Source organism: Setaria viridis, chromosome 3 (assembly GCF_005286985.2).
Source record: "Setaria viridis chromosome 3, Setaria_viridis_v4.0, whole genome shotgun sequence".
Lineage (NCBI taxonomy): Eukaryota > Viridiplantae > Streptophyta > Magnoliopsida > Poales > Poaceae > Setaria > Setaria viridis.
Window position 1 is genome coordinate 40,785,110 of NC_048265.2, and position 11,229 is coordinate 40,796,338.

An 11,229-nucleotide genomic window follows, 5' to 3' on the forward strand; every position below is an offset into this window, starting at 1 on the left:
CCACGTCAGCGCCTCGGCGACTCGGCACATCCACTTCCAAGTTCCGCTTCGTCGAATCATCGTCTCGTCCCGTCGACTCATCATCTTGGACTCACAGCACTGAAGCGTCCCCACATAAGTAGAGACTAAATGTGATCCAATTATTAGTCCCAGGAGGCTGATAACACATTTATTCAACAGATAGTTCAGAAACCGTACAACTCTCGAAGGAGCGGGCGGGCAAGCCACACCCAAAGTAAATTAAAATCCAAGTTGCAGTCCAGTCGGACTCCGGGCTGCAATCGGAACTATGCGTCAGCGGAAGCATCCTGCAAAAGGGCCAACACCGCAGGCAGTGTTGGGTGCAGACGCAACATCCTACTCGAAATCCTCGGCGACGTAGTCCGGATCCTCCTCTGAAGCAACAAAACAGGGGTGAGTACAAAGGTACTCAACAAGTCCAACCCCATCCACGGAAGGGGATACAGCAAGAATATGCACAGGATATAACAAGGATAGGGTTAAGGTTCATTTGCAATAAAGCTAGATTTTTGACACATGCAGGGGTTCATTTCAAAGGATTTTCGCAAGGCATTTTCTTTAGTAACCGAAACATTAAGTGGGGTTGATCCTACACAAAGGATCCAAGTTTTATTGCTACCGGACTTCCCGTTCGCCGTAGCGCACGACACAACTGCCGGACACTTCCAAAATCCAATACACGCCATAAAAACCAACCATCCCCAAATGCTAGTTATGTGACCAAGCCGTAACTCATCCAATGCCATGGACACGACTACCCGGATAGGTTTTAACTCTGCAGAGGTTGTACACTTTTTCCACAAGTAGGGTACCGCAGCACGATCACCTTAGTGCTGGTGCGGATCCTAACAAAGCCATTACCCACCTTAGCCAAAATTGACTAGTCAACACGGAAGCACCCAAGGGGTTAACGACACATCCAGGAGGCCAGAACCGGGACCTAAGTCACCAAGAGCTTAATCCTTTTCCATGGGCTCCCGTTGCTCACCAGCACACCTGAAGCCTAGCCGTTTAGCTAGTGGGATTTATGCTAAGCCGTTGCCCATACAACGGTCGAGTGGTTGCACGATGGTTGAATTAGGCAAGATGACACATCAACTCGGTCCTTAACCATGACAAGATGGATATCTCCCAACATTGTTCAACCACTAAGGTACGAGCTCAACTTTCCGGCATTTCACACAAGAAACACCCATCCATCTCATCTATGCACCACTTCTCTTTACACCCAAAAAACCCATTTCCTCAGTTGAACACACTCACACATTTATAAACAAGTGTAGTCATGATTGAATAGGAGTAACGAGTTCCTAAGCATTCTAGCAGTATTTATCATCTAAACAGAGCAACTCATATTTAGAGACAAATATAGGACAACAAGGAGTAACCATAACAATCAAGGGGTGACTATCCAACCATGTCTTGCGATAATTAAATATGCATCAAAGGGTGAGGTTGGACTTGCCGTTCTCAAAGCCCTCCGGGAGCTCCTGCTCGCGGTACTGGTCCTCGGGCTCGAGCTCACGATCGAACTCCTCCTCATGCTCCTCCTCGGGTACTCCGCGATCTACGGCACACACAAACGAGCATACAATAAATAAAAAGGAAATAAAGTTTTACCCATTGAGCTCCTAACAGGGAATGCGAACGGAAAATAGGTAGGAGAGGTATTTTTATGACATTTGGATATGCCTCGGCGGGGATATATGAGAGGAGGTTGTGGTCGAATTTGGGATCAATTGGAGGATGTTTGGCACATGAAATGACGGGTTAAAGGGGTGGTAGGGGCTTAAATTAAGGTTTAGGACTAAACCGCGAGAACCAAGGACCTATTTGTAATTATTGTGAAAAGTGGAAGGGCTCATCTGTGAGAATTCTTGGAGAAAGGTGGAAGGGCCGGATTGTAAATAAAGGAAAGTAGAGGGACGGATCGAAATTGAAGGAGTTTCTTCTTCTTCTTCCTTTGGCCGGTTACACGAAGTGGAGGGGATGGCCGGCGGTGGCCGGCTGGCCGGCCAGGCCTTGCCGGCGGTGGGCCCCGACGGTGGGGAAGGGCAGGGGGAGGTATGTAGGCCCCATTTTGCCACTCACCTTGGAGATTTGGAGTAGGGAGGGAGGGGCGGCCGATGAGGGAGTTGGGGGTGGCGGTGCACGGGCGGCGGCACTACTGGCGGCGACGGTTGGTGAGGCGGCGACTTGGTACAGGGAGGTGGTGGCGGGGTGGTCGGGCCTTGGCCCTCTTTTTATAGGCGGCGGGAGGAGCGGCGTGCGGCCGGGTGATGATGGCGGCCGGAACTTTGGCCGATGGCGTGCCGGAGTGGAGGAGCTCGTGGAAGGCGTGGGGCTCGGTCGACAAGGGGCACAGGTATCGGTGTTTTAGAACGACAACCCGCCTAGGGGTTACCCTAGGTGGTCTTTTGTGCGGTAAGGGTTGTCGAGAATCAAGGAATCAATGGTGACGCAAGGAACACGATTTAGACAGGTTCGGGCCGCTAGATCGCGTAATACCCTACGTCATGTGTGTTGGTTTGTATTGGTGTCGAGAGAGATAGATCGATGTCTTTGAGGGGGGTCCCTGCCCGGCCTTATATACGCGGGAGGGCAGGGTTACAAGTCTGAGTCCTAGTCGGGTACTATTACAGAGTTCTACTCGGTATTGGCCCGAGTAGTTTTCCATAAACATACAAGACTAGTCCGAGAAGGATACGCCCATCCTTATTCTGACCTTGTCCGAGTACGTCCCTTGGTGGGCCGTCCAAGGCCTACTCGTGGACCTGGGGTGTATGCCCGACAAGCTCCCGAGTACTTTATAGTCGTGCGCCACAGTCTTGGGCATTGCAGGTGCCATCCGAGTAGCTTGGTCGTAGAGGTTGCAGTTTGAAGTGCTTGTGTACTGTCGCGTGGCTGGAAGGTACTCTTTTTGCTTTCTTCGAGTTGTCTCCGTTCCCGAGTAATTTTATATGATAGTGCAATGTCAATCGTACTCCATATGGAGTAGCCCCCGAGCCTTAGGTTGAGTCGAAGAGCCAGGCTTAGGGTCAAACCAGCTTTTGTCCATTTTACCCTTGGAGATCTTGAAAAGAAAAAACTGACCAACGGGTACGGTACCCGCAACCCCCGAGCACTTAGGCAATTTCTGTCGTTGAAGTGGTCAGCAGTCCGTTGAATAGAGTAGCCGTTAGGTGTATAAGGTGATTGATACGCGATTAATCTGTCCGTTGCGCAACTGAGCGTGGAAACCGGAGCCGGCGGAGATAAAACTGGAACGCCCCCTTTCGGTTGCTGTTACGCCGTACGGTAATCAGATCCCTTTTTCTTTCTCCTCTGCGCCTCCACTCTGCATTTTGCCGTCGTGAGAGCCGCCGCCACCGCCACTGCCGCCTGAGAAAGATTCGAGTGTCGAGCCGCTTCTACCTTGAGGTTTAGTCCGTCGAATGCGCACCAAGAAGATGGGATAGAAACCCGAGAAGATCCAGGGCAAGGCTTCGGCGACGGGCAAGATCAAATCCAAGAAGGGGAAGGAGCTGGTGCTGCCGGCGCCGAAGGTGGGGCTAATGGGATAAATTGCACCTCCGCCGCCTGGGGCAACCTGGCAACACTCGGTGATGAAGGAGGAAGCTATCCAGGCGCTAGTTGATGCGAAGCTCCTTCAGCCGAAGGAGATTCTTGAGTGGCGCCCTGCGTTTCCCAATGCGTGGCAGTTTGAGGAACGTCCTGCCGAGACGGTGATGCTTGCACACTTTGTGGAAAGGGGATTGGCGGTGCCCACCTCCGACTTCTTCAGAGGTATTCTTGAGTACTATAAACTCTAGCTCGTCCACTTGAATCCCAATGGTGTACTGCACATGTCTATTTTCGTACACCTGTGCGAAGTTTACCTCGGAGTACCTCCAAGTCTCGAGTTATTTAGAAAGCTGTTCCGTTGTAAGCCTCAGCCGAGTGCTCAGCGGACAGAAGTCATTGGAGGCACCGGGTTCCAGCTTAGGAACTCGGGCGCGTATATTGAGTATAATCTGACCGACTCCCATGGGGAGTGGAAGAAAAGGTGGTTCTACATCGGGAACCATGAACCCCACTTGCCTGTGGTGACTGGTCACGCGCCTAAGCATGCGGAGAGCTGGGTGAGCGAGCCCGAGGACACCTCTGAGCTCGATCACCTGATGCAGCAGATCACTGAGTTGAAGGCACTCGGTTTGACTAGGATCAACGTGGCGGCCAGCTTCCTGAAGAGAAGGGTCCAGCCGCTCTAACAACGTGCTCACTCAGGAGGTGAGTACGTAGGTCTGAAGGATCGATCGCGTATGTCTGATGAGGACATATCCGATGATGACGTAGAGGCGCTGCTGGCTAAGTTTTTTAGGAACTATCAGGGAGTACCAGTAATCCCTGCAGCCCTTCGTCAGTATGATGCCTGGTACGAGCCAGAAGTGGTAAGTGTTTGCTCCTGACTTGTTCTTCTTTGACTTTTAATTCTTGTTGCTGATACCGATTTGTTGTTTGAAGTCTCGAGTTCTTGCCGGCTACTTGGCGCAGTTAGAAGAAGAGTCGGAGGCTGTCGTCGAGGAGTCGGAGGACGAGCCTTCTCCTCCTGTTAAAAGATGCATAGTTGTCCGCAAGATGTCTGCGGCTAAGTCTGCTTCAACCCCTGAGAAGTCTCGGGGTACCAAGGTATGTAGTCGGTAACTTGTTTGTTACTGGTGGATTTGAACTTGTTATTGATGTGGAGAATCTTGTCTTGGTTCGTGAAGGCTGTGAATACGACGCTTGGTGAAGATGAGGCTGTTTTTGAGGAAATGGCCGTGACCGATCCAGAAGTCGGTGATGTGGTTGTTGACATGGCGCCGGAGAGGGTACCATCCACAGAAACTGGGGTAGCCCCCGAGTTAACCGCGTCAACTCCATCGGACATCATGTCGCCTATTGCTGACCAGGCGGTTTTGGGGCTGCCTGCTGGAGCAGCGGGTACAGTGAAGGAGGTGTCGTTAGTACTCGCTACTGGTTCTTTGCTGTCCAATGTGATCGCCAGTGGTAAGCGTTGTCCCCTCTGGTTGTATTCGTTCGAGTAGTATTGTACTCTTAACTTCGGTGTTGTAGGCCTTGGCGAGAAGACAGCACCGGTCGATATTCCCACGACGCCTAGTACTCGGCCGCCTGCCACCGAGAAGAAGCGTGTGCGACTTCCGCCACATTCAACCCGGTGAGCTTCCTTGTCTTTTGAATGACGTTGAATTGTCTTGAAATCATGTAGTGACGCTTTTTGGGTGCAGAGATGCAGAGGAGACTATCCCTGTAGAGACACGGATAGTGCCGGATCCCGCAACTACAACATCTGTTCCTTTGGAGGACTTGACTGTTGACGAGGTACCCGAAGTTGACGCTGGCCGTCTTGGAGCTACTATGTCGATGCTTCAAGACATGATTCGCTTGGTGGAGGTTCCTGCCGCTGCATCGGGCTCAAGAGGTGCTGCTTTATCGTCATCTACTGGTGGATCGCTGGCCGTAGTAGATGTTAGAGAAGCCAAACAAACGACTGCTCCAGGTAAGTGCCTGTAGTCTGTTTATTGTAGTCGTAGTCGGTAGCTGACACGATGAATGTTGTAGGTGCTACTCTGGGTACGAATCCTCATCTTGTGGAGAGTACTCAAAGGGCAGTACTTAGCCTGCCTTCTGATTTGGAGTTCCAGAGAGCCATCGATGTTTTCCGTAGCTTCCAGGTAGATTTCCTTGTTGATTTTGTTGTATGACCCGAGTAGTCGTGAGGCTTGAAACTTATCACACCATACTTGGATGCTTTCAGGAAAGAAGCCATCAGCTGGAGCAGGAATGTGCCCGACTGACAGAAGCTCTTCGGGTTCATGAAGTCGGGGCGAAGTCCTTTGCCGTGGAACGCGCGGATCACGTGGTTCTGCAAGAAAAACTGGAGAGCCGCTACAAGTCCTTGAACAAGAAGTATCAAGGTAAGTATTTCGACTACTCTGGGTGTATCCAATTGTGGTTGGCTGTGGCCTGAGTTCTTTGCTTTGTAGAGCTCAAGAAGCAGGAGGCGGCTGCAAGGAGCCAAGTCATCGATTGGAGAAACGCTCATGACCGAGTGGCAGATGAAGCCGAACATCTTCAGGCCGCGCTTACAGAAGCACAGGCTGCTTGCGAGCATCAGCGGGACCGAAAGATGCAGAATGGCATGATGCTTGCCATGGCTATGGTGGCATGTAGAGATCATGCCCAGACCTTGGGAAGACTTCGGGGCGAACTCCGAGAGCTGTCTGGAGCGGCCGAAGTCTTGGTGAATGCCATAGCCCCCGTGGAGGAAGGCGCAGGACCGCAATCGCTAGTAGAGCGACTAAGAGCTGCCCTGAGTAAAGTAGCAGGACTTTGCAAGACTGTTTGCAAACAGGTTCTTGCAGTTGTGAAGTCCTACTAGCTGAGGGCAGACTTGGCGGCAGCTGGAGATGGCGTAGCTCGCAACTGCACAGAGAAAGCATATGCGCAGTACCTCGAGGAAGCGGATCCTATTGCGGCCAAGATGTCGGAGTTTGTCTCCCTAGAAGAGCTTTGAGCTTTTGTGTGTACTCTTGTTCTTGTACCAAATACGTTGATACTTTTGAATATCAAGCCTTTGGATTTTGAAGTTCATTGTCTTGCGAAGAGTAGTTTTACTCCACTTTGTCCAATCCAGAGTACTGGAGTTGGCTGGGCCCGACCCTCTAGGGAGGAGAGTCGTCCCGCCTGACCTTGAGTCTTGGGGTCGGCTAAGCCTGACCCCTTCGATGGTGAAAACTCCGCCTCGCCCGACCCTGGGTCCTGGGTCGGAGTAGTCGAAGCCCCCGAGATGTAGGCCATGCTTGGCTTGTACTAGTCCCGAGAGTCGAGTAGTCGTAATGCTGTTTGAGTACTCATCTTTTGAGGGACACAGGTGTACTGTACTCTTTTGTCCGTTGTGGCATGAGTGCAGTCACATGGGCAGAGTCAGGATTCGTCAGACTCATTGATCACGGGTGCATAGTAACTCTTGAGCAGGTGGTAGTTGGGGCTTTCGGCTATAAATAGGGCCATCTGGTGGGCGAACCAACTCAAGTTCCTGAGTAGCGATGGATTGCCTTCGGTTGCTTCTGTTTGAGTGTAGAGAGCCATCAAAGAGTGCACCGGTGCTAGAAGATTCCTCGTAGATTGAGGCCACCTTCCCTTCACAGACTCCTGCGCTCGTAGGGATAGCCGCGATGCTAGAAGAATCCTCGTACGAGGTTTCATCGCACGCCTCATCTTGCAGCTCGTGATCCAGTGGGGTACGCGTTGGAGCTCGCGAGTGATGGGTGATGAGTGCCGCGGTCTTTATCCTGCTCTGAAAGGGGTGGAGGTGCGGTCGTAGAGTAGATGGGCTCCGCAAGGCTAGCAAAAGAGCAGCCTTGGTTCCCTCTAGGCGCGTCGTGCCGGTTTCGTCGTTGCCGCTGTCAAGGCAGTGGCGATGCTGGAGTTCCTGGCATTGCCTTGGGTAGGGTACCTCGGCATGGCTGCGTTTTGCGCAGCTTCCTTGCGTGTGGGCCCTTCCTCTTGTGGTCGGCAGACCTGAGTGGCCTTGTGATATAGTAAAAGCCTGAGGCTTAAATGCAGCCCGCCAGTAGGCAGTTGCTTGTAGGCTTCGTGAATTCCAAGTACTTGTACTCGTATGTAACTTGATGTACTCTTCTTTCAGTAAAGATTGATACGAAGATTTTTGTACCGGGGCAATGATCCTTGTGCTAGAAAACTCATGAAGCTGAGATATCTTAAAGTCAGTAGTCGGCCAGTTGGCCCGAGTAGCTGCCTTGAAGCGATTACTCGGGTGCTGCTATGGGTAGTAGCGACAGAGATGTTCGATATTCCAAGAATTTGGCACTTGTTCTCCTGAGAGCTCTTGGAGTCTGTAAGATCCGGGTCCTATAACCTTTGATATAATGTAAGGACCTTCCCACGGTGAATTGAGTTTATGCAATCCTGACGTGTCTTGGATACGCTTAAGGACCATATCGCCCGAGTTGAAGGATCTTTCCTTGACGTTGCGGTTGTGATAACGTCTTAAACCGGCAAGGTATCTGGCAGATTGCACTAGTGCTACGCATCTTGTTTCTTCTAAGCTGTCTATGTCTGTTCGTCGTGTTTCTTTCGCAAGTTCTTCGTCGTATTGTTCAACGGATGGTGATTGCCACATGATGTCGGCGGGTAGTATGGCTTCCGAGCCATATACCAGAAAATAGGGTGATAGTCCCGTAGTCTTGCATGGCTGGGTACGTAGGCCCCACAAGGCATTGGGTAACTCTTTGAGCCATCTGCCACCTTTGGTGTTGCCGACGTCATGTAGTCATTTTTTCAGAGCGTCGAGTATCATGCCATTGGCACGCTCGACTTGTCCGTTGGCTCGTGGGTGAGCAACCGAGACGTAGCGGACGTCGATGCCACTGTTCTCGCAATATTCCCAAAAGTCGTGATTATTGAAGTTTGACCCGAGGTCTGTGATGATCCTATTGGGAAAACCGTAGCGGTGTACGATTTCATCCAAGAAGTCGAGGACTCGGTCTGCCTTGGGGCAAGTGACCGGTTTGACTTCGATCCATTTGGTGAATTTGTCGATTGCCACGAGTACCCTGTTGAATCCTCCTAGCGCAGTTGGTAACGGACCTATCATGTCGAGCCCCCAGCAGACAAATGGCCATGTTGGAGGTATTGTGACTAGCTTGTAGGCCGGCACATGTTGCTATTTTGTGAAGAATTGACAACCTTTGCATTTCTGAACTAGTTGTTTGGCGTCGGCCAAAGCCATTGGCCAGTAGAAGCCCGCTCTGAAAGCCTTGCCAACTAGTGTCCTTGAAGATGCGTGGTTGCCGCAGATTCCTCTGTGAATCTCTTCTAGGATTTCTTGGCCATCTTCTCTGGTGACGCACTTCATGAGTACTCCAGATGATGCACCTTTCCTGTAGAGCTTGTCTATGACTAGAACGTAATTCTTTACTCGTCGGGAGATTTGCTCAGCTTTATTCTTGTCGGATTGTAGCTGGTAATCTTTGATGTAGTCGATGAAGGGTGTCCTCCAGTCGACTTCTATCATCATGATTTCTCGGGAGACGTCAGCAGTCGGGACTATTGGTGGTGTGACTTGTTCAGGTATGGACGGCTTGCGTAGTTCGTGTACGAAAATTCCTACTGGAACTTCTGCACGAGTTGAGCCCATTTTGGATAAGACGTCGGCGGTAATGTTGTTGTCGCGGACGATGTGATGAAACTCCAAGCCTGAGAACTTGTTTTCGATTTTACGGACTTCTTTGCAATAAGCATCCATGTTGTCCTTGTTTCGGTCTCACTCATCATTGACCTGGTTTATGACGACTAGGGAGTCGCCGTACACCAGTAGTCGTTTGATGCCGAGGGAGATTGCGAGGCGAAGGCCGTGTAGCAGTGCTTCGTACTCGGCTTCGTTATTAGATGCTTCCCAGAATATCTGCAGCACGTACTTGAGCTGATCTCCTTTGGGGGAGATGAGTAAGACACCTGCGCCGGTCCCCTCGAGTTTGAGGGATCCGTCGAAGTACATTACCCAATGTTCTGGTCATTCGACTGGAGTTGGAACCTGATTTTCAGTCCACTCAGCTATAAAGTCGACCAAAGCCTGAGACTTGATGGCTGTCCTTGGCTTGAAGTTCAAAGTGAGAGCTCCGAGTTCGACTGCCCACTTAGAGATTCGACCCGTGGCATCTCTGTTATGGAGAATTTTGTCGAGCGGGAAATCGAAGATGACTGTGATGTTGTGCTCTTGGAAGTAATGCCGCAGCTTCCGGGAAGTGAGCAGAATAGCGTATAAGAGTTTTTGTATCGGTGGATACCGAGTTTTGGAGTCCGAGAGTACTTCACTGATGAAGTAGACAGGTCGTTGGACCTTGTAAGCGTGGCCCGGTTCAGACCATTCGACTACTATTACCGTGCTGACGACATGAGTAGTAGCGGAGATGTATAGGACCAAGTCTTCGTTCAACGAGGGAGCGATGAGTACAGGAGGCTTTGACAGAAAGTCTTTGAGTTGTGTTAATGCCTTATCTGCCTCTTCCGTCCATTTGAACTTGTCCTGGCGTTTGAGAAGCTTGAAGAAGGGTAGTCCCCATTCTCCAAGTCTCGAGATGAACCGGTTGAGAGCGGCCATGCAGCCTGTGAGTTTCTGCACATCCTTAATGCTGGCTGGTGCCTGCATATTTGTGAGGGCAGATATTTTCTCCGGGTTGGCCTCAATGCCGCGATGGCTAATGATGAACCCGAGTAATTTGCCGGAAGGTACTCCAAAGACGCACTTAGTAGGATTGAGTTTCCATCGAAAAGCGCGAAGACTGGAGAAAGTTTCTTCCAAATCCGCAATGAGTTCCTCCTGGTTTCTTGTTTTGACGACGACGTCGTCGACATAAGCTTCGACATTACGATGAAGTTGCTTTTCGAAGCACATCTGTATAGCCCTTTGATAAGTTGCTCCTGCATTTTTTAGTCCGAAGGACATTGTTTTGTAGTAGAAAGCTCCAAAGGGCGTGATGAATGCTATTTTGGCTTGATCTTCTTCTTTGAGGCTTATCTGGTGATAGCCAGAGTAGCAGTCGAGAAAACATAGCAAAGCGCACCCGGTGGTGGAGTCAACCACTTGATCGATCCTGGGTAGCCCAAAAGGATCTTTCGGGCAGTGTTTGTCAAGGTCGGTGTAGTCGACACACATTCTCCATTCGTTGTTTTTCTTACGAACAAGCACAGAATTGGCGAGCCAGTAAGGATGAAAGACTTCTTTGATGAATCCTGCCGCGAGTAGCTTGGCTAGCTCTTTTTTGATTGCTTCTCGTCTGTCCTGAGCGAACCGGCGTAATCGTTGCCGTTTTGGAGTAACTTGGGGATCGACGTTGAGAGAATGCTCGATCAGTTCCTTGGGCACACCTGTCATGTCAGCCGGCTTCCAAGCGAAGATATCATGGTTAGCCCGAAGGAAACTGACGAGCGCGAATTCCTATTTAGGATCTAGCCCCGTTCCGATCAGGGCTGTCTTAGAAGGATCACCGATCTGGAGGTCGACTGATTTGAAGTCTTGCTCAGTGGCAGGTTTCACCTTTGTGGAGCCCGACTTGTTTTTCGGGATCTCTAGTTCAGTGGGATGGAGTTTCTTTGAAGCTATGAAGACTTGCTGCATGGGACTAGGAGATTGAGTAGTCGCAG